The sequence below is a fragment of the Equus asinus genome, chromosome 30, assembly GCF_041296235.1.
Source record: "Equus asinus isolate D_3611 breed Donkey chromosome 30, EquAss-T2T_v2, whole genome shotgun sequence".
Lineage (NCBI taxonomy): Eukaryota > Metazoa > Chordata > Mammalia > Perissodactyla > Equidae > Equus > Equus asinus.
Genome location: NC_091819.1, coordinates 20,105,759 through 20,128,412, shown reverse-complemented (window position 1 = coordinate 20,128,412; position 22,654 = coordinate 20,105,759). Strand labels below are relative to the sequence as shown.

General features: G+C 37.4%; 1 protein-coding gene across 6 annotated transcripts in view; it reads right to left on the bottom strand.

Moving 5' to 3' along the window:
* Nucleotides 1-22,654, bottom strand: part of DISP1 (dispatched RND transporter family member 1) — a 204,150-nt gene that overhangs the window by 71,864 nt on the left and 109,632 nt on the right. For 2 of the 6 annotated variants that reach the window (XM_044762986.2, XM_070501712.1), the window contains exon 2: nucleotides 6,850-6,952. The exons of the other annotated variants lie outside the window; for them this stretch is intronic. The gene's annotated coding sequence lies outside the window, so the exon portion shown is untranslated. The remainder of the gene's footprint in view (nucleotides 1-6,849; nucleotides 6,953-22,654) is intronic. 6 annotated transcript variants of the gene reach the window in all.

The following is a 22,654-nucleotide window of genomic DNA, read 5'->3' as shown; positions in this document are numbered from 1 at the left end:
TAATCATAGAACAGTTCTGCAGATAATATTCTACACTGTATTTTAGGGTTTCTGGAGTACAAATTGTTAGGTCACGCTAAGACATCAGCCCAGAACATTATGCTGCTGAAGTCACACAGCCAGTACTGGGACTCAGTGGAGTCTTGAAGTCCACTCTCGGCTCCGCCCCTCACTAGCTCTGTAACCTTGGACTAGTCACTTAAACCAGAAGTGATAGCCTCCTAGTTACAAAATCCACACATTACATGAGATGATCTCACAGGTCCCTTCCAACTCCAAATTCAGTTTTTAAGAATTTGGACATCACTGCAAATAGAGAAATCCCAGTTTTACTCTTCAAATTTGAACGAAGAAAAGACTATCCTTTCAAAGTTGAGTCAGTGAGTTTGAAGCAAAGACCATATTGCAAGCAACTTGGAGCAAAAACAAAATAATTGTGGGATGCTGAACCTCTTTTCTATCAATTTGGAACTATGTGCATCGGTCTTGTATATTCCTCTCCCCTGACAATTTACATTTCTTAATCTTATGCCTTATTCTTAAATTCCATTTCCTGTTGAAAACTCTACCTCCAAAACATGCAATTCTTACAAATGAAAATTTTCCGAGGTTGCTTATCTTCCACAGTCTGACATCTGAGAAATCTGCCCTACACCCTTAGAATGACCTCCTTCCCTTGAGTCCTTCCATGTCTCTCTATTTTCACTTGCTCTCGGCTTACTTCATACAGATCTTGTGGTCAGCACTTATTTACGTTACCAGCCTTCCACTGTGCCAGCCTTTCAAAAATCTCCCCTGAACTGGCTCTCCCACTCGTTTTTTTTCTCCCAGCTTTAAAAATATGACCGAAAAAGTCACCAGACAGGGAAGTGGAGACCTAAACCACATGCGTGTTCTCGCTTCTGGCGGGTTCTCACTGCTGCCGAGATTCACCTCATCTATCAGACTCTTCACTGGAAATCCTCAGAGGGACGGGTGGAAATCTTTCCCATGCTCTCTCCACCTTAACCCTCTCTGCAAATAATGAAACTATGTGACCACGGCTTCCTTCAAATGTTATCATCTCTACTTCAAACTACTTCTGGAACTCATCCCTTATCTCTCACAATGTCCATCCCTCTTTCCCAAATTAACTACTTACACACTAGGTATATGCTACCCAATAAGGGAGCCACTAGTCACATGTGACTCTTTACATTGAAATTAATTAAAACCAAATGAAATTAAACTTTTAGTGCTCCAGTTGCACTAGCCACATTTCAAGTGCTCAACAGCCACATGTGGCTCTTGGCTACTGCAGTGGACAGAGCAGATACCAAATATTTGCATCATCGCAGCACGTTTCATTGGACAGTGCTCCAGATTACTGCCACATTTCTTTACTCTGTCTCGCTCTCCCTCCCCAAGTCCATCTTCTTCTTTTCCTCTTTGCCAGCTCCTTCTTTACTTACTTACAAAAAACGTTTAGTTCTCCCCAGCCTAAAAAAGTAATCCTTCCCTTGGCCTGCTAGTATTCAAGCTACTAGCCTATCTTTCCTTTCATTGCCAGACAATAGTCAAGCCTCACCACCTCTCATTCCTTAACTTTTCACAACCTTTTATGAGCACTGACAAGTCAATTCCTAGCGCCCTCGTGCACAGCACAGCTGAGCTCTGCCCGGTCTTCTTCTTGCATCATCCTCTCCCCTGCCAGCGCTGTATCAGACGATGCTCCGCTGCTATTTACAGGGTTCTCATGGCCAATTTTTTGGGAAGTGGGTGGCCAGGTCCTTCTTCCTAGTCAGTCTTAGTCTAGAAGCTCCACTGAAACCTGCCCACCATGGGTGACCCTGCTGGTATTTGAAATCTCGGTGGCATAGCTTTCAGCATCACAGTAACAGCCAGCAGCCAGAGTATGACAACAAACAGATGGGTGATGTGGTTCCCTGACAGGGAAACGAACACGGGCCATCGTGGTCAGAGCGCCGAATCTTAACCACTAGACCACCAGGGCTAGCTTCTTACAATCTAATGAAACACCACCTAATGAAACAGTACTTTGACAAACAAAATTCAATGGTCCTTTCTCAGTACTCAGTTTCTTTACATTTCTTCATGTCCCAACCTCATTGGCAATACCCATTTATCCTTGCTTAGTTTCCATTATTCTAACATTTTCTACCTCTTTAACTTCTATTCGATATTCTTGGCAGATCCTCCGAATTCTCTTATTCTAAATCTCAGGCAATATCAAGGCTCTTGTCCTTTGTCCTTTTTGTTCCTAAGTCGTCACATGCAACTTCTTTTCTAAGTTCCATTTCTGTAACTTTTGTTGTCTAAGGACATTTCAATATATATGTCCTGCCAGCAGCCTAAACTCAATCATCTAAAACATAAACTATCTTACCATCTGCAAACAACTTCTTCATGATTTTCCTATTTCTATTTATGCACTCAGTCACTTAAGCCCCAAATTTTCACTTAAATATTTATTGAACATCTGATCTGTGCTGCATCCTGAGCTAGGATGAGAGTCTTCCTTGCTCTTTATACCATCATCTATCCTTGCTTATTTGTTCCCAAGACCTAGCCAGACACTGTCACATACACTCATTCTTTGCTTTCCATTCCCTCTCTCTCTTCTATGTACTACTCTCCTTCAAATTTAGGATGCAACGGCGTAATAGATGTAACCTAACCTCTGTCTCCCACATTTCCAATCTTAGCAACATAGAGCTTCCAGATTCACATCATAACAGATAGATCTGATCAAGCTGCTCCCCAGCCCAGAAAACACTAATGGCTCCTCCACGCCTACCAAGCAAAGTTTAAACACCTTAGCTGACATGCAAGACACCCCAATATCCGGGCCCTTTCCCTGCCTATCTGTGCACTTGCCAAATAGAATTTGCTTTACTCCAAACAAGCCTGCACACACCCCTCAGGGTTTATGCTATTCCTTCTGCCTGCAGTGGCCTGTGTTCACATTTCCAACTGCCGCAATCCCATCCTTTCTTCAGAACATGGAAGAAATAACATCTTCCACGAAGTGTGCCCTGATTACCTAAGCCAGACATTTCCTCATTCTATTCTAAGTTATAAGACTGAAATCTTTCTTATGGTACCTACCACGTGTTAATTTTTCATCCCGATCATTTGTATACCTATTTTGCCCTCTTGATCTACTCTTAATAGCACAAGCTCCATTACCATTTATATATCCCTCAGGAAGATCTAGTACCTGGCAGCTACTTGACAAATATTTATTGAAAAAGTGGTGTTTTACAATTTGTTACTATTACACATATCCTTTATTAAACAGAATAAATGTAGTTTTGGAATGTAGTCTGCAAAATAAAATTCAGTACACAAAAATCCTATTTTCCTGCTGATTTATATAGGCCCCAACGACCACTTCCACTGTGGTTGTGGGAAATAAACATCAGCTAAGATTCGATATACTTTAAGTATGACTGCAATATGTTCCACTACTCTCTGCTTTTAAATTCTGAATACAAAATTGCTACTGAATAATAAGAGATGTCAGTAATTGGCTTTCACACTTTTCTCCAAACCAGTAGAGGTCACTCCAGAAGCTAATATGCAAGCTTATTCTTGGGCAGTTTTTATAATTTCTTTTTGTTTTGTTTCTATGGTGGAATTTTCCTTGGAATTAGCATAAATATTTTTAAACAATGAAAGTAAATAGAAGTTTTCCCCCAGGGTGAGCCATTAAATTTAACAGACATTAGACTTTCTGCTTAATTGCCAATTGATCTTGTAGCAAATATGACTTCTGGAACAAAGTGTCTTGGAAACACGTGAATCTGGAAAATCTTAATTTTTATTCATTATATCCTTTCCTTAATTTGATGAAAAACTAGCAAACCAGATGCATTTTATCAATAATTTAGAAAGCACTTTGGTCATCAAGAATGAAATTTACTTATTAATCTATACACTATCAAAAATTTTAATGAAGATCAGAAGCTGGGGTACAGGGGCCGGCCCGGTGGTGTAGCAGTTAAGTTCACACGTTCCGCTTCTCAGTGACCCAGGGTTCACCGGTTCGGATCTTGGGTGCAGACATGGCACCGCTTGACAGAAACCATGGTGTGGTAGGCGCCCCACGTATAAAATAGAGGAAGATGGGCATGGATTTAGCTCAGGGCCAGTATTCCTCAGCAAAAAGAAGATTGGCAGTAGTTAGCTCAGGGCTGATCTTCCTCAAAAAAAAAAAAGAAGTGGGGGTACATATTTTATTTTATTTATTATTATTAAACATTTTATTTTTTTCTTTTTCCTCCCCAGAGCCCCCAGTACACAGTTGTGTATTTTTAGTTGTGGGTCCTTCTAGTTGTGGCATGTGGGATACTGCCTCAGCATGGCTTGATGAGCGGTGCCATGTCTGCATCCAGGATTCGAAGTGGTGAAACCCTGGGCAGCCAAAGCAGAGCATGCGAACTTAACCACTCGGCCACGGGGCCGGCCCCATATTTAACTTTATTTTATTTTATTCTTGCTGAGGAAGCTTTGTCCTAAGCTAACATCTGTGCCAATCTTCCCCTATTTTGTATGTGGGTTGCCACCACAACATGGCCACCGACAAGTCGTGTAGGTCCACGCCGGGGAACCAAACAAACCTGGGCTGCCAAAGTGGAGCGCACTGAACTTAATCACTAGGCCATGGGGTCAGCCCCTGGGCTACATATTTTACATAAAAGAGCACAGAGATTGTAACTTTGAGAGAACAGGTAGTCTTTCTTCCTGTAAAGAAAGAAAAATCTTACTATGCAATACAAAAAATACACAAAAAAATTTGAGCCTGCCTTAACCTCACCAAAAAATTACTATTAAAAAAATCTTTTTAAATGTGAAAAATAACTCAAGCAGGTTAGTTTATTATCGGTTTCACGTTGGAATTCTGGTGAACATTTTGTCTTGACATGAGCAGCGTAAACAGCAGGCTGCATGAGAGCCTTTCTCCCACACAAAGCATAAAGAATGTGCTATGTTTTAGAGGAGAGGAGTCTCAGATATGATAAGTTTTATATCAAAAACAAGCTGGATCACTTCAGCCATAACAAAATAACTAGACTATAGATCATCTAAGAATATAATCTTGTGATGCATGATGATTTAAAAGCAAAGCATAATGCATCCATGGGCCCTGGAGAGTTTCCAAAATATTTCTGGTTTGCAATATAGGATTTCAAAATAAGATGTTTTACTTTTATAATAGATGCTCCAGGCATGAGGTATACTCCTAGAATGAAGACCACTGTGTCTTAACTCTAATCTAATTAGAACATTATATTAGAACGTTATTTTAACAGTTTCAGTTGCATTTTACCAAACCTTAAATGAATCTAAATGATTGTGGTATGTATACGTTAAGAGGGATTATGAGCAATATATTGAAATTTTCTGTAACTCAGACCTCTAATATTTATGGAGAAAGTTACACTTACTTTTCTTATGTCATGAAATAAAAATACATGCAAGTTAATTTTCCGAAAGTCAGACTTTATAGGAAAATATGTGTCACTTGCAGACAAACACCTGTCATCATTGCTAAAGGCTTAGACTAAGTAACACAGTGACACATCACATTCTCTGTATAAAATGAAGTTATATGGAAGAAAGTAAATGAAAATTCTAATCCTATTTTATTTATTTATACTTTTTGTAATATGTGGTAATATTATTTTTGGCAAGGAAAGGAACTTCAACTACTCCAACTCTAAGATAGAAGATTTTCTTAAGGTGAAGTATTTCACAAATGTAGTGGGAGTTGTTTTATATGTTGAAAACACGCTCATTAGTTATTCAGAGGTTCAAGCAGTTCAAAATTATGAAACTCATGCTATGTATGTCTGGCTTCAGAAAGCTGCTTATATGAAATAAAATTCTGTGAGATGGCTGTAAAAAGACAAGAAATAATGTAATAACAAATGGGAAAGGAATAAGGATATTTCTTTATATCAGAATTTAAGAATGTGAGATATATACTAGAATATTTTACTTAGCCCTCTTAAAAATCTTCTAAAATATCCCAACATAGCAGTGTTGTCAAGCTCAAAACATAGGCCTGGCTGAAAGAATACATATATAAACAGGGTAGCTTAGAAACTAGATTAGGTCACAGAAGGCAAAAGGTTATCTTAACATATTTAAGGACAGCATGTCACTAAGCTCAGCAAACACCACTTCAAAAACATTGAAACAAAAACCATCACAATGATTAGTGTGCTCTACAGTCAGGCTCCTCAAGAACAAGGCATCTTTGGCCCATTCATTGCAAATCCTAAAGCTGAGAGCCTAGGCAAGTCCCAGTTGGTCACTGCCATCCCTGAATGGTAGACCTTTCTGGGCTGTCAGGCAGAATGGAGCTCCTGGTATGGACTGGTAAATGCTCCAGCTCCAGTGCTGGGAAGTGTGGACATGACAAGGCAGCTGTCCCAATGCCCATACCAAGCCACCATGTACATGCTGTGATGTATGCTACCAGAGTTCTCCAAATGCTAGAACTGGGGCTGAGAAAACATGTAACTTTCATTTGAGCCACCCTCCACCTTAAACATCTTTAGAGAAGAAAATCCACATCCTTCTTGGTTAACTTGTTCTGGGCACTCTAAAAACCTAAGATTGCAAAACTTTTCACAAAAATATAGGGGGGAAAATACTTAAAGTGAATTTAAACATTTCTATTCCTTTATAACAAAACTCACAACCTAATTGTAAAATGAAAATGACTGTGACAAATCTGTAACAAGCACTGGTCCAAGCACTGCACTTGCAGAGAAGCACCAAAGGAAAGGGGCCTTCGGTTACTTTGGTCACAAAGCAACAATAACAAAATCAGCTTACCCAATTACTGGTAGCAGGGAAGTACTTTATTTATTAAGCAGGTCATTGTATCAGAGTTCCAAGTTATATTAATAACAGGGTATAGCACCAAGATGACCTCTGCCTTAAAAAGAAACAGAAAAGAGATATTTATCACACTGCTATTAGTGAAATCCAGTATTTAGACTTCACAAAGGTCCGTCACTGAAAGTGTCTTAGACTATAAGAGAATGAAGGATGAACAAAAAAAACTGAGGAGTCGGAGAAATGAAACGAGTAAGTTCTTTGTTTTATTCCTAAGTTAAGGGATCTGCTTTGTTTAAGTCACCCAACTGTCCTTGCTTTCCTGGATAGCTTGGTCAATGACCAAGAATTCCTAAGTATGACTCTAGTTAATATCCTCGAGTCACATTCCCTTACGCAGTACACAGTTGGTCAACACAGCCCTCGGTCACAGCAAGGGACATTATGCACTCCCCCTTGCCATCCCCAGGGGATATTAGGCAGTGCAGTGTTCATTCCCTCCTCTGCCAAATGGAATGCCTTAGTAATAAGCATCCACACCCTGCTGGCTTTGCAAGGAGTCAAATCCAGCATCAAGGATCAAGCTCAGATTCCCTATATGGAAACAAAAGGAACTGTCACAAATCTCTAAAATAACCCCTAATCTTGCATAAAGCTAAAATGTACCTTTTACTTAGATCAAAGAAGCACAACTTTTAGAAGTAACTGCCTTTTGTAATCTCTGTTTGCAACAATGGTTACTGTTGATACTGACACACTGGCAATCAGTACTCAAAGACAGTGTCCAGGACAACGACAGCTGAGCTCAGCTTTTATAAAGCCAGGAGCAGACTCAGAAAGATGCTCAGTCGTTGCTACCATGATCTTAACCTCCTTACATTTTTTGACACTGTCAAAGACTAAATTTTACAAGGTCTCTCATCCTATCTCCTAGGAGGGGGACAGAATTTACAGTCTTATTCTCACAGTGATAACTCTGTATCCTTTTCAATGGGGCAAGTGAAAAAGAAGGCGGGGGGGTGTGGTGGTGAGAGACTGAAAAAGGAGGTAAGGTCTTAAGGCCTGTGTCGTCTTGTTTCTGAGGGCAAAGGCCCTTGAGCTGGTCCAAAGAAAACTTGAATCCAAATTAATAATAATAACAGACCTCACCAGGTCACAAGAGAAAATTTTTTTCTGATCTCGACTTCAAAGGATAAAACTAATTTCCCATTGGTGTAATATATTTTAAAAGGCAATTAAATTTGTATATAGTAATACACATTTATTTCTGGATTCTGGTACTATATTTGAAATGTTCAACTGTGCATTTGCACAAGTCTCCTTAAAAGAGTTTTTATTTTTAAAAAGTTCCCTTTAAAAACTTAAATCCTAATCCCTTTGATCAAGACTAACTTCAAATAGAGGAGTAGGAATTTTATAACCACCCCAAGATTTTAATGATTTCCTTCAGATCACCTGCGTCTGAGTAAACCTGTACTGGCTTAGGTAAGAGAAACATATAACAGTATGAGTTATATGAGCAGACCTTACCCATTTTTTGTTTGGAACGTGTTTTTTAAAAAATAAACTATTCCCACTTTCAAGTACAAATTTTGGAATAAAACAAGTTCTCCCCTCTTGGCTCTGGAGTGTACCAATTATACAGAAACAAGGAGTGTTTGAATCTCAAACTTTATAAAAGTTATCCCAAAAATGAATGCTAACAAGAGAGTCCTACTTTATTTTTCATCTACTCATTTACTGAATGCTTAGTGCTAGTATCCTGTGAATCTGTTTTCAGACAAAAAGTTAAACAGTAAAAGCAGAGAAGGAAGCTTATCAAGGGTAAAATCTTATTGCTGAGCAAGTAAAAGAATGTACTTCAAGTAATTTTAATATTTTATAAAGCAACTTCTTTTTCAAATAAACTCTCTAACTTGGAAGTTCATATTTTGGATAATATGGGTCTAATAGTAACATCTCCACTCTATATTGATACAAACAAACTAATATTTTGATAGCTAATTATCTTACCCATGAAAAATAAATACATTAATTTATTTGCTTAATTCTTTAATACTTTAGAAAATGATTCAGTCAGTTTTCTATTTCATTTGTAACTATTTCATAAGTAAACCTTTTAAGAGAATACAAGTGACACCAAGAACCAAGGAGATAGGATGGGGGTGATACTTTTCACAACATCGAAATAAATCTTTTTAATGTACTAAGTTCCAGTAACTATTTTTTACTTTATTCCAAAAGTTAATGTCTAGTTCAAAGTTTTTTTTAAGTTCAGTAATTTTTTTTTTAGCATTCCTGCTGTCAAAATCTCGTCATGCAGGTTGAGAGTGCTGCGAATTATCTCATATCCCAAGATCACATCACTGCATATGGCGGCCACGCTTCATTCCTGCCCCCATTACATCATCTGTCAATACTTGGACATGAAAGCACCTCCCTATCACCCTATTTTTCTAGAACACATTCTTTAGTGAAACCTTAAATAACTAAATAAGTTCAACAAAAGTTTACTGAAGCTTTATGAATATAGTGTGATTGGCTTTTATTTTTCTGCTGTCTAATAAGCCCTGAGAATAAATTAAAGTTAAAAGGAACAATTTGGTTAATACAAAAGTCAACTCCCTATAATTAACTTTAAGAAGCCCCTTGTAGAAAGAGTTCAAGATATGAGGACACTAAGGCAAACAGGGAGAGGAGAGGAAAGGAAGTAACGGAAGGCAAATGGTGAAAGGAATATGGGAAATGGAAAATAGCCATAGTGTCAAGGTGATATATTTAAGATATTCACATCGAATAATGGGGAAGAAAAGAAGACAGAAACTAAGGCAATCTGAGGGGAGAAGAGGAAACTGAGGGGAGAGGGCAAAATATAACACTGAAAATAGGTAAGGGGGAAGAAAAATTAGGTGCTTTATGCTATAATCGAACACAGAGTAATAATCTTGGCTTCTAGAATAATTTATTGGGAGAAAAAACACAAATGGAGAAAACTGCAATACTTCAGTTATTGCAAAGGTATGACTAAGCACTCTGGCACACTCTGGTTCTTCTTGAGATTCCAAGTTACTTTTTTGATATAACCCCATAACATCCATTATAATTCTGGACACACAGGAACTTAGTTAAAGCACAGTAGTAAGAGCTTAGAAAAACGGGGGACTACTGGGAATCTCAGACAAGAGTTGGCTTCCACTGGCCTATGGACAAGGATACTGTGAGCACCGGTGGCTGCCACTATGCACCCATCCCTTGCTACTCTTTGGAGCTGGCACCCACCACCTCACTCCCTTATCAATATAATCTCTTCCATTTGTAAAAGAGAGAGAAGACACCAGATACTGGCACTCTTCCTTTTAAGAGTGCCTTAACTTTGCTCTCCACAGTCTTATACTTGAAGCACAGTAAATCCAAGACAATTCAAATTGGAAACCACAGCAGGCTTGGTTTTAAAGATACTCCTGATACTATGACACCCTTACTTTATACTAGTACCTGAGCAGCATTTATTCCGTCTAAGGATCACTAAGAGACAAAGTGAAAAATAGGTTTAACCTCAAGTTAAAATAACATACGGAGAGGGAGCCTTTCAAATGATCTAAATTCACCATCAGGAAAAAGAAAACACACACACACACACACACACACACACACACACACAACTTGAGAAGACAGAGTTTTACCAAAAAAACAAAGTCCCTAAACCAACTACTCTTAAATCTCAAAGAAATGTATATTGCTCATTTACAGAAGACAAATTACTAGATTCTGCCTAGAAAAGCAGTCAGCTAAAAAGAAGGCCATCCTATTTCTCTCCACAGAGATACCCTCACGCCCATCACAGGGGTTCCGAGAGGTTCAGAAGAACCTCCCTAATCACTCTTTTACGTAAATCCCCTAGTCTGGCCGAACTGTGTTCAAAATGAGTCTTCGGCTTCATGACCTACACACAATATATTTACATTTCTCCTTTCCACTGCTCAATCTTCCATGAGATTGGCAAAGCTGAATTCTACCTATTTCTTCAAGGTACAGCTAAATTTCCTTTTCTCTTTTTAGACTACTTTGGTTCACAGAGATAATTCTCCCTTGATTACCAAACAACTAATTTCTCTACCATGTACTGGATATTTGCAATGTCTTAAGAGATTATATTTTTGTACTTGGAGTAATTAAATTAATGTTATTGTTTAACATATCATGCTCACACATTCTCCAAGATAAGAAACGACTGCTATACCTCTCTGATATACTTGATCAATTTCAGTATTATTTCCTAATTTCACCCACACCTTCCCTCTGGGATAACTTCTGGTTGAGTGCTTCTTTTAGCATTTCTTCTGGGAAGTTACATGAATGGTAAACGTTCATTTTATATATCTAAGATTTTCTTAATGTTGTTCTCATTCTGGAATAATAGTTTAGCAGAGTATGAAATTCTATACATTTATTTTTTCCTCAGCACTCTGAAGTTATTACTTCATTGTCTTCTGGCATCTTGGTTGCCAATGAGAAATCCCTAAGTCTAACCGTCATTCCTTTAAGTCAAGTCTTTTCCCCCTGATTGTTTTAGTATTTTCTCTTTCTGTTTGATGTAGTTCTACTCCAATGTCTCTAGGTGTGGATTTACCTTTACTTACCCTATTTAGTACCCGGAGTGTACTTTGATCTGACGACTCATGTCTTTCAACAACCGTGGACAATCTGAGGCACCATGTCCTCTGCTCTTTGAGCATCCCGAACGTGCTTATGTTACAGTTCTCAGCACAAAGTCCCTTAGTAGTGTATTCACGTTCTCTTTTTTTTGGTCTTCTTTAACATGTGGTTTGGCAATTAGGTTCGCAGGCTCATTTTTTAATGGGAATTATTGTTTTGTTTTGTTTTAACCTGGTTTCTCTTTCTTCCCTCTCCTGACAATTGTTTGTGTGGCTGCCTGCCCTTGCCCCCTGATTTTGTACTATTAGCTCTGTAACAGTCCAGATAAGAACATTTTAAAACTTCAGCTCTATGGTGATATTAGGGATATTACAGAGCCAGCAGACAATGTGTCTCAGTTTCTGGTCACTAAACTGTGTTAACTGTGTTTTTATCCTGCTTTGTCTCTTTGGTTCATAGCTCCCGATAACACTATGGCTCCCAAAAGTGGGGAGAGAAGCAAGGCTTTAGCTTCCAATGACGATGATGGAAACCAGGCTGGGGCAGGGTTCTCATCACTCCACTTGTTCCTTCAGGCCATGAGCCTGGTTCCATCTCCCCTTTCCTGTGTGGGAGCTGAGGAGTAGTTGAGCAACTTTCCACTTCTGGCCAGGAACTTGGCAGGCTCCCAGTTCCAGTCCTACTTACAACTTTCCATTTCTGACCACTCTCCAGTCGTCTGAGATGTTTGTCTTGATTTTGAATCTGGCTATGTCATTTTAGTTTTCTCTTTTATATTCCCTCATTGCCATGTGGGGAGGATGGTGTTGAAACAAGATCTTATGGAGCAACCCTGACCAGCACTCTCCTGTATCTTGTCTGCACCTGAGTGTCCAGCATGGTGCCTAATATAGAATAGGTTCTTGATAAGTAACTTTCACCTAGTAAGTGCAAGTAAATGTGCATTAACAAAACATGTCGACAGAATCTTGAATCACAACAGAAGAGCATTAACACATTCATAAACAATCATAGTGGTGCATGTTATATTTGCTTTGATTAAAAATAGCCATACTGTGATGGCAGCCACACAAATGTGATAATTGCCGGTGTAATTCATAATGAGCTTGAAACTGTTATAATTTTAAGAAAATAACTGAGCTAACAGGTATAAAACACTAGACACAGTGCCTGATCCATCTCTTCCTGACTTCCTTTGTTCTCTACATACAGTTGGTGACATAATTCTATAAGAAAAGTTTATCTCAAATTGGAAACTGAAATTAACATGAATCAACTCAAACCCATTTAGCCCACATCATTCTCAGAAGTAACCCAACCCAAGAAGCTTTTTTGTAGGGTACATACTACAAGCAAGAACAGAGGATATCCAAAACCACACCATGAAGCCACCAGGATACAATACATTTACCAAGTGTAGTATAATAACATCACAAAGAGAAGAGTTATAATCTCCAGGAATTCTCAAAAAAAAAAAAAAAAGGAAGAAAGGAAAAGACAAGGTCAAAGAATAAAGATTCTTCAGGGGTCTTCAGCACTGAACAGGAGAAAATGGTCTTTGATTTCAGAAGGGTTCCATTTATTTTACATTGAAATATTCTTGGAATGGAGAAAGTAAATTATTAGGTCATTGATTTCAAAAGAACTAATGCTTAAGAATATCCAATTGCCTTTGATTTAATTCTCTGTCCATCATACAACCTCTTTGATTTATACTTTTATCTTCTGGGAGAATAAACACATCAAATGGAAGTGTATGGTTCCGGTTTGAGCTAGCTTCATTTCCACTATAACATAATGAATTGACATCGTACATTACAAAGAAGTCTCCAGTTACTTCTAGGTAAACTGATAAGTGTCCTTCTACCTGCAAAGCTGAAAGCCTAAGCTTACTCCTCCAAAGTATGAAAATCTCTACTTGTTTTAAAACTCTGTACATTCATTGCTTAATAATTTCTGTACTGCTATAATAAATCATCAAATCTTTAAATCTTTCAGTTTACAGTTGGAAATGACCTTAGTGGTCATCTCTTCAAAAGAATCCCTAATCTCACGGCTGCTACCTATTACCTGATGAGCCTGCTGATCTCAGAATTCCCTGGAAGGCCCATTAAAACACAGATTGCTGGGTCTCTCCCTTCCCCGCTCCTCACCAGTAGTTCTGGGGTAGGGCCCTGGAATTTGAATTTCTACCAAGCTCCCAGATGATGCTGAAGCTGCTGTTGGGGAACCACACTTTTGAGCAGTACTGCTCTAGCTGCTTTCCACTTTTACCACATCCTACAGAGTTAAGCAAACTAATTCTGCTCAGACCAAACATTCGTGTCATCATCTAGGGCTCTCATACTAAAGCTCCAACTACTCAGTTTAATATGTTAGCCCCTCTGTTAATTAGATTGCTTGTTTATTCTGACCTCATCTCTTGTCCAACCTAGCAAACCCCTTCATAATTCTTGTGACCTTGGTTCCCTCCTCTGCTAGAAGGATCTCCTTCTTATCTGCCAATAAATGGCCCCTCTTTAACAATCCTTATTTATTCATTCATTCAATAAATACTTATGAAGCACCTGCTATATGTTACTCACCACGCTTAGTGCTGTGAAAAATATTGAGGTAAAACCTTCCACAATTAACCTCGAATCAACTCCAAACACCCCATGATTCTAGATCCATATTAGAAATAAAATTATTTAAACAAGCAAAAACTACTGACCCCCAAAGCATTTCAAACTTGCTTTTCCAGGAGTAGAAACGGATATCTAGTGAATCTACTATATTGTCTTTCTAGGCCCTCTTATATCTTAGTATCTTATATCTTATATCTTAGTATTAATTTTAGAGAATTATAAAAAGAGTTAAGGGTATAATAAAGATGCCACTATATATGCTGAATAGATTTGCAATACCTTCCTCTCACATAGTAGGTTTAAAGAAAGTAACTGCTGGTAATTACAAGTTGATGCTTGGTATTCGCTCTAGATGGAAGGAAACCAAAATCTTTGAGGGTAGAAAATAAGTCTTCCATCCTGGTATTTCTTGAGTTTAACAGAGCACACAACAGGTGCTCAAAACTTAGACAAAAGGATGAAACCACTCACTCCCTGTTAAATTTTTCAGATAAAATATTTTTACAGATAACACTACAGCAATACACATTTAATGGTAACATTTTACTCACTCTTTTGAATCAAATTTTTTTTAAAATCCTCAAAGTCCTATGAGTACCTTTTAAAATTTGCTTTTACTTGTGCTTTTTTAATATATTTATTCATATTCTAGTACAAATCTGAATGAAGTCACACAAGTTATCCAAAACTAATAACCTGACGGAATAAATGGAATTATTAATGAAAAGGGAAGCTTTCACACAGACCCAATTAAGTCAATTTTATAATTTTATTAAAGCATCACAGAAGAGTCCATGTAAGTGTAATAAAGTTTAATGGAAACTTGGTCTGGTACTAAGAGTAGGCATTATATGCAATGAAAGCATAGATTATAAATAAAGAATCTCACAAGAAGAAGTGTGTATTTCCTCAGAAATTAGCCAATATTTACTTATGATCGAATTTCTGCATTCGGAGTTTGTAGATAGCTACAATGATGCTATATATTGATGCTATATGTACAGTCTGCATTTGAAAAATAAAGTTATTCTTTAATTAGCCATTTCTAAGCCAAAGTTAATGGTTGTTTGAAAATGAGGCTCATTACATGATTCTGTAAATGTACTCTGTAATAACTAACATTACCACACAGCTGTATAAACATATTTACCATGACATATTCTTCTCCACAGGTGTATATTTTCCACTCTGAGCATTCGTAATATGTATCTCAGACTAGCCTGATTTAGAATTAACACTGACGAGAAGAAATATTTCTTAAACTGTTTATTTGTAAAATAAAATGTTAACTCAACAGAACACTTAAGATGTCATAATCCATCTTATTTTTGCATTTTTATGCTCCAACTTTTCCCTAGCAGAGTTTATAGTAGCTACTTAATTCCTTTTAGAAATAATAATAGTAAAAATCCTCATCTAAAAAATCAGTAAGATCAGTCTCGCAATAAATTATCTGAATGGCATTTACCAGCAAACATTACTTGCAGTATATTTTGTTTTTCTGGTAATATAGGAATACAGAGTTTAAGAAGGTAAAATATTCCAGTAATATAATCAAATGAGTAGAAATCACTTTATTGGTTAAAACACGAGTCCCTGAATAAGCTAAAGATAAATCATCCTTTCTACATTTAATATAAAGTATCACATTAAGAGAAAAGATTTGAGAAACGAACTTTAAGCCTCTTTCAACATCAAGGATGCTGAAGTGTTAAATGATACTGAAAAAGTCTACAAGAAAGTTAGTCTGTAAATAACATCTTTGGTACAGTTTAGAACCAATGGCCCAGCCATGACTTATCATGATGTGATAGACCAAAGGCTGAACGATCACTTAAGGGCAGAGGCGCAGGAAGCTTGCAAAAATATACTTCCTATCTAACAAATAATTCAGACTTCCACCTTGGAGATTACTTTTTAGTTTTGGAAAAATAAAACAGATGAAAAGTCTCACATTGGCAGGTAATCAAACACCTTCTATGTTTCAAGCGATTTCTAAAGATGTCTAAGCCTTTACATAAAGAACATGAGAATATTTTTCAGCGGTTGTCCAACAACTGTGAGCTTAATCCTTCCTGATTAGGGAAAGGAATAAGCAGCCGACGTTTCTTTTCCATAAAAGGGACCTGAATTGTAGGAGTACACAGCATATATCCTAGGTCTTATTTGATCTGGACACAAACACTGAAGCAGGCAAGGAAAATAAAAAATGTATTTAAGCATAAATTCGAGGTTTATTCACTCTACTGTCTCCTTCGGGGGACTGCCCAAACGTAAGCCTTCTAACGCACAGCAGTAGATCTCTTCCCGAGCCCCTGCGCGAACATCTCAAAGCCTGGGAATGTCTTTGGTATCTGAGAAATCAAGGATTTAGAGTACTAATGTCCAGCATCCTTGGAAGGCAAGGTCAAGTATCTCCGGTGCCTTCTAATTTCACAAAGTGTAGATTAAGGTCACACTGCACTCAAGTTTCTAAATAGTGAGCACAAAGGCAGCTCGAACGACCTGAGCTCTTCACAGCCAGTTTGTAGAACTTTTTGTTTTTCTCACTCATCTGAAGGGAAAAAACACAATAACTTAAGCAAATGTTATATTAAAAACATATGTTCCAAATTCTTCACATTACTATAAGTAGATATATTTAAATATATAACTTTACACTTTAATATTTACTTTTTACAATTAATGTTACTTAGAAATACATAAATATTTACCCTCTTCTTTGCTCATATTGATTCCTGCATCTCACACTTTCCATCTAGTTTCAGTTTCCTTCTAATTGAAGCACATGCTTTTGTAGCTCTTTTGGCAAAAATCTATGAATAGCGTACAACCTCAGTCTCTACACGTCCCAAAATGTCTTCTTTTCACTCTCACTCTTAAATTATTTCCCTCAGGACTTTGAAGATATTATTCCACAGCCTTCGGGCATCTGCTAAAAAGTCTGGGGTCAGTCTTAATCTTCATTCTTTGTAGGAAACTTATCTTTTGTCTCTGTCACTGTTAATGCTTTCTCTTTTTCTTTCAGATGTCTATTTCATAGTTTTTCCTGGCTCTTCAAACCTCTGACAACTCCTTCACCATCCTCATGTTGGGCTAATGGCCTCGGTTTCTATTCCACTGAGAATACACAAGCATCAGAAGAGAACTTCCACAACTGCCCCCCATCACAGCTACTCACCTACCAACATCTGTACGCCAGTTAGTCTTCTGCCATCCAGCCTGTTTCTGGAGATAAACTGTTCTCACTTCAAGGTTAACCCTACACTCGTGTACTAGATTCCATTCTCTCTCAGCTACTAAAGAACACTGTCAGTCAATTCTAATTTTTCTCATAAAATTTTCCCTGTCTACTGGATCATTCCCATCAGTTTACAAATATGCTCTTATTTTTCCCATTTTAAGAACAGCAACAAAACAAACAAAAAACTTCTCTTGGTCCTACATCTCCCTTGAGCTCCTGCCCAGCTCTCCAGACAAAGCACCAAGCGTTAGCTCCCAATCATCACTCTGTTTACATAATACGAGTTGAGATCATGGTTTATTTACAGTGAGACTGTAGTTAACTTAATGGGGATCACACTGTGATAAACTGAGATCACAGTTCACTACTTTCATCTTGATCTCCTAAGTCTAATTTTTCAGGTGAGTTATTCTCCTGCCTTAAAAGTATGTTCTGGAAGGAGCCAAGATATCTTTCAGTAGATGAATGGATAAATGAACTGTGGTACATCCAGACAATGGAACATTATTTGGCACTAAAAACAAATGAGCTATCCAGCATGAAAAGATATGGAGGCAGTTTAAATGCATATTGCTAAGTGAAAGATGCCAATCTGGAAAGGCTACAGACTGTATGAGTCCAACTATACGACATTCTGGAAGAGGCAAAACTACGGAGACAGGAAAAAGATCAGCAGTTGCCAGCGGTTGAGGGAGGAGGGAAGGATGAATAGGCGGAGCACAGAGGGTTTTTAAGGCAGTGAAAATACTCTGTATCATACTATAATGATGGACACACGTCATCATACATTTGTCCAAACCCATAGAATGTACAACACCAAGAGTGAACGCTAATGTAAACTAGGGGCTCTTGGTGATTATGATGTGTCATTGTAGGTTCATTAGTTGTGACAAATGTACCACTCTGGAGAGGGATCTTTATAGTGGGGGAGGTTATGCGTGTGTGGGGGCAGGGGTATATGGGAAATCTCAGCAACTTCCTCTCAGTTTTACGGTTAATCTAAAATTGTTCTAGAAAACATAAAGTCTTCTTTTAAAAAAGGATGTTCTGGGTTATTTTGGTTGGTGCTGTTTTAATTTAAAGCATACCTACAGCCAAGTTTTAGTCTTTCAGACTACCCAGTTATATATCATCCAGTTTGCAAATTTGTTGAGGGTCACCACTTTTCCAAATTCTGATTAATTCATTACTCAAGAGGATCTCCAAAGAAAGAGAGAACAGATGCACTGAAAATCAACAAATTAAGTGTGCAGTGAAGTCAAAAGCACTCACCAACTAGATTTTCTTTTTTATGTATGTCCTCATCTACTGATAGAGATAATAATCCAAATTAACTGTGTCACATGTGTGCATGTATGATATAAATGCTTCAGATACATTCTCATCTAATCTTCATTCTTACCTGAAAAGGCAAGTACTATGATTATCCTCATTTTATCAACGAGAAAACTCAGGCTTATAAAAGTCATCCCAACTCACATAATGAGAAAGTGGCAGAACTGACATTGAAACCTAGGCAGTCTGAATGCAGAGCCTAAACCCTCAACCACTGTACTATCAATCCCAGTTCTCAGAACTAATGTTAATAAGGAATCGTACACCATCCAACATGTGCACCCTGTGAGGATTTTAGGTACTAAACTATCTGAATTTTGCTTAGTTTAATCTTACTAACTTACCTAATTATACAGTACATATTATACCTTTTATTAAACTCTGTATTAAAATTATTTGAACTTGAAGTTAGAAACTCTTTGAGGATGTTAAAAACAAACATTGCTTTTTTGAAAAATTTTATTAAGACAGCAGACAGCTCTACACAGTACTTAACATTAAATTTCCTCTTGTTCTAGTGAAACAATCCTATTCCTTTAAGGCAGACAATGTAAAATAAGGCCCTCATCCCTTGTAATGAAGACATAATTAAAATGAGGATTTTATTCTGAATACTTGATCCACATAAAAGTTGGGATTCAACGCCCATAATTACTCTCAACCATTTATTTGTTCTTAACCATGTCACCAACTTGAAAATCACAGATGATAATTCATTAAGAAGACATATTCTAATTTTCTCAGGCAGATACTGAAAGCAAATAACTTTAAATACTGTTTTAGGGCCCAGCCTGGTGGCACAGCGGTTAAGTGCGCACATTCCGCTTTGGTGGCCTGGGGTTGGTCAGTTCGAATCCCGGGTGTGGACATGGCACTGCTTGGCAAGCCATGCTGTGGTAGGCATCCCACATATGAAATAGAGAAAGATAGGCACGGATGTTAGCTCAGGGCCAGTCTTCCTCAGTAAAAAGAGGAGGATTGGTGGCAGATCTTAGCTCAGGTCCTCAAAAAAAAAAAAAAAAAAAACTGTTTTAAATATCCTCTTAGCATTAGAATCTCAGACTCTAATTTCTTGATTTCCCTCCCCCTAAAATCAACAGATTGAAAATTTCAGGAGACAGCACAATGACATGGAAAGACTATATTAAACATCACTTCTGTGAACTTTCGTTTTCTCATGGCCTTGTTATAGGAATCAACTGAAAAAGTAAAAAGCTATATTCATATAAAATGTTATTTCAAATGGAAGCTGCTTAAAAAGGTACTTACAATTTATTTTCTGAAAAGACATTTAAGTGTTTTCTCCAGAAACATTAAAGATTAAATGCCACAAAAGTTAAATGAGCTCAGTGCTAGCTGTGTGCTTAGAAAAAGCAGACCAGAGCCCAAGTACACTAACTAAGTCATTTAATTTAAACGAGTCCAAAAGCTGAGCTCAGACAGGAGATAGACGTAAGGGAACGAAACCAACGTAATATAGCCAAACCCTGAATGCAGCTCACACATTATCTATTAAAGATGGAAACACGCCTTCCCTGCTAACCACAGTGAGCTGTTGTCTAGGTCACATGAGATGACGCATTTGAAAATGTTTTAAACCATTAGGCATTTTTTAATTTAAAAAAATTGCTCTTGTTATAATTGAACTAAAAATTCATCAGGAAGAGTTACAAATTATCTAAGAATTTTCCACTTGTTTTTCAACAGAATCACTTTTACTCTTTAAAGAACACTCTATGTCACATAAAAACAAAGTTAATACTTCAATAATTGTGTTCCCTCCCCCAACAGTCTGCTGTATGACCTCAGTCTTTAAAAAAATAATTCTTCCCACCTCTGAAAAACACATTTTGATACTGGCTTAAACTTTGATAATACATCAGCTAGTGCAGACTTTTTCCCTTCAAAACAATGTTTATATCTTTGCAGCTAAATTTCTTCCATATACAAGAAGCCATAATCCCTGAGAAAGTGACCAGAACTTGACAAATAAGAGGATTTAATGAGAAGGCTTATGTTTTTTCTCAAAGGCATGGCTAGAGAAAATCAGATGTCAACAATTCATCTGCAGGACATCAAGACACAAAGCAGAAGAAAAAAGTGACAGTAAAAATGCACTACTGACTGCGAAGATCTAAGATTTAGATGGGAGAAGAAATATTCTTATGATTTAGATTAGATACGGAATATTTTTTTGAAAATAAATCCAAAATGGACATACTCATGTTTTTAAGGCATGTGTAGTTTAAGTAAAACACCAAGTTATGTTAGCCTTTGAAAATACAGAAAAGTAAACATAATAAAACTAGTACGTATTTTAAAACATAAAACATTCAAATGAAAGTGAAAGTTATAGATGTTAAGAAATATTTCCCTGAGGGAATGGGGCCTACCTCATTATTTCTGGATTTAACCAGAACTATTAGGTGTAAAGTTAAATTATTCATGACAGGTTCATTGACTTGCCTCCTAGAGAGTTTAATAAAGCATCCTAGAAATACAGAACAACTCCCCATAAATTTAAGTGACAAATGCTTTTTTAAAAATATACAAAACTAGAAGCTAACAATATTTTAGTTATTTTTAAAACAACTTCGTGTTCTTTTAAACAACTTTATTGAAGTATAATTTACACACAATAAAATGCAGATTTTAAGCATACAGTTCAGTGCGTTTTGACAAATGGGCAGATACATCCACATAACCAATAACCCAATCAAGCTATAGAATATTCCTATCGCCTCACAAAGTTTTCTTGTACCTCTTTGTAGACAATCTCCCCACTGTACCCCACCCCAGGCAACCAATGATCTAATTTCTATATTCACAGATTACTTTTGCCTGTTCTAGAACTTTGTAAATGGAACCATATAACATGTACTCTTTCATGCCAAGTCTCTTTTATTCAACATACGTCTGTGAGATTCATCCAGACTGTTGTATTGGTCTTTCATTCATTTTTATTGTTGAAGAGCATTGCATTGAATGAACTTACGCCAACTTGCTCATCCATTCCCCTACTCATAGCCATTTAGGTTGTTTCCAGCTTTTGCCTATCATGAATACAGCTGATATGAACATGCATGAATAATTCTTTTTTGTGGGCATATGTTTTCATTTCTTTGGGGTAAATATGAAGGTATGGAATTGCTGGATCATAAGGTACATGTATGTTTACCAGAAAACTGCCTATTTTGCAAGTGGTTGTGCCATTTTATACTCCCATCAGAAATGTTCCACTTGTTCTGCTTTCTCTCCAATACTTGTTATTCTCGTCTTTATAATTTTAGACATTCTGGTGGTTGTGTTATCTCATTGTGAGTTTTAAAGAATTGAAGTGTCTTTCCAAGTCTTTGCCCATTTAAAAAAAAAACTGTCTTATTGTTCTATTGTAAGTGTTCTTTAAATATTCAGATAACACCGTGTGTCAGACATTGTGTTACAAATATTTTGTGCCTTCCTTTACATTTTTTTTTTTTGAGGAAGTTTAGGCCTGAGCTAACTGCTGCCAATCCTCCTCTCTTTGCTGAGGAAGACTGGCCCTGAGCTAACATCCATGCCCATCTTCCTCTATTTTATATGTGGGATGCCTACCACAGCATGGCTTGCCAAGCGGTGCCGTGTCCACACCCGGGATCTGAACCAGTGAACCCCGGGCTGCCAAAGCGGAACATGTGCACTTAACTGCTGAGCCACCAGGCCGGCCCGCCTGTACATTTTTAAAATTGTCTCTTTTGAAGAGTAGAAATTTGCAATTATCTTGAAGTCCAATTTATCAAAACATTTTTTTATCTTATGAAAAGCGCTTTCCATGTCCTAAGAAACTGCTATGGTCTGAACGTCCGCGTTCCCCGCAAATTCCTACGTTAAATCCTACTGCCCAGTGATGATATCAGGAGGTGGGGCCTTCAGAAGGTGATTAGGTCCTGTGGGTGGAGCC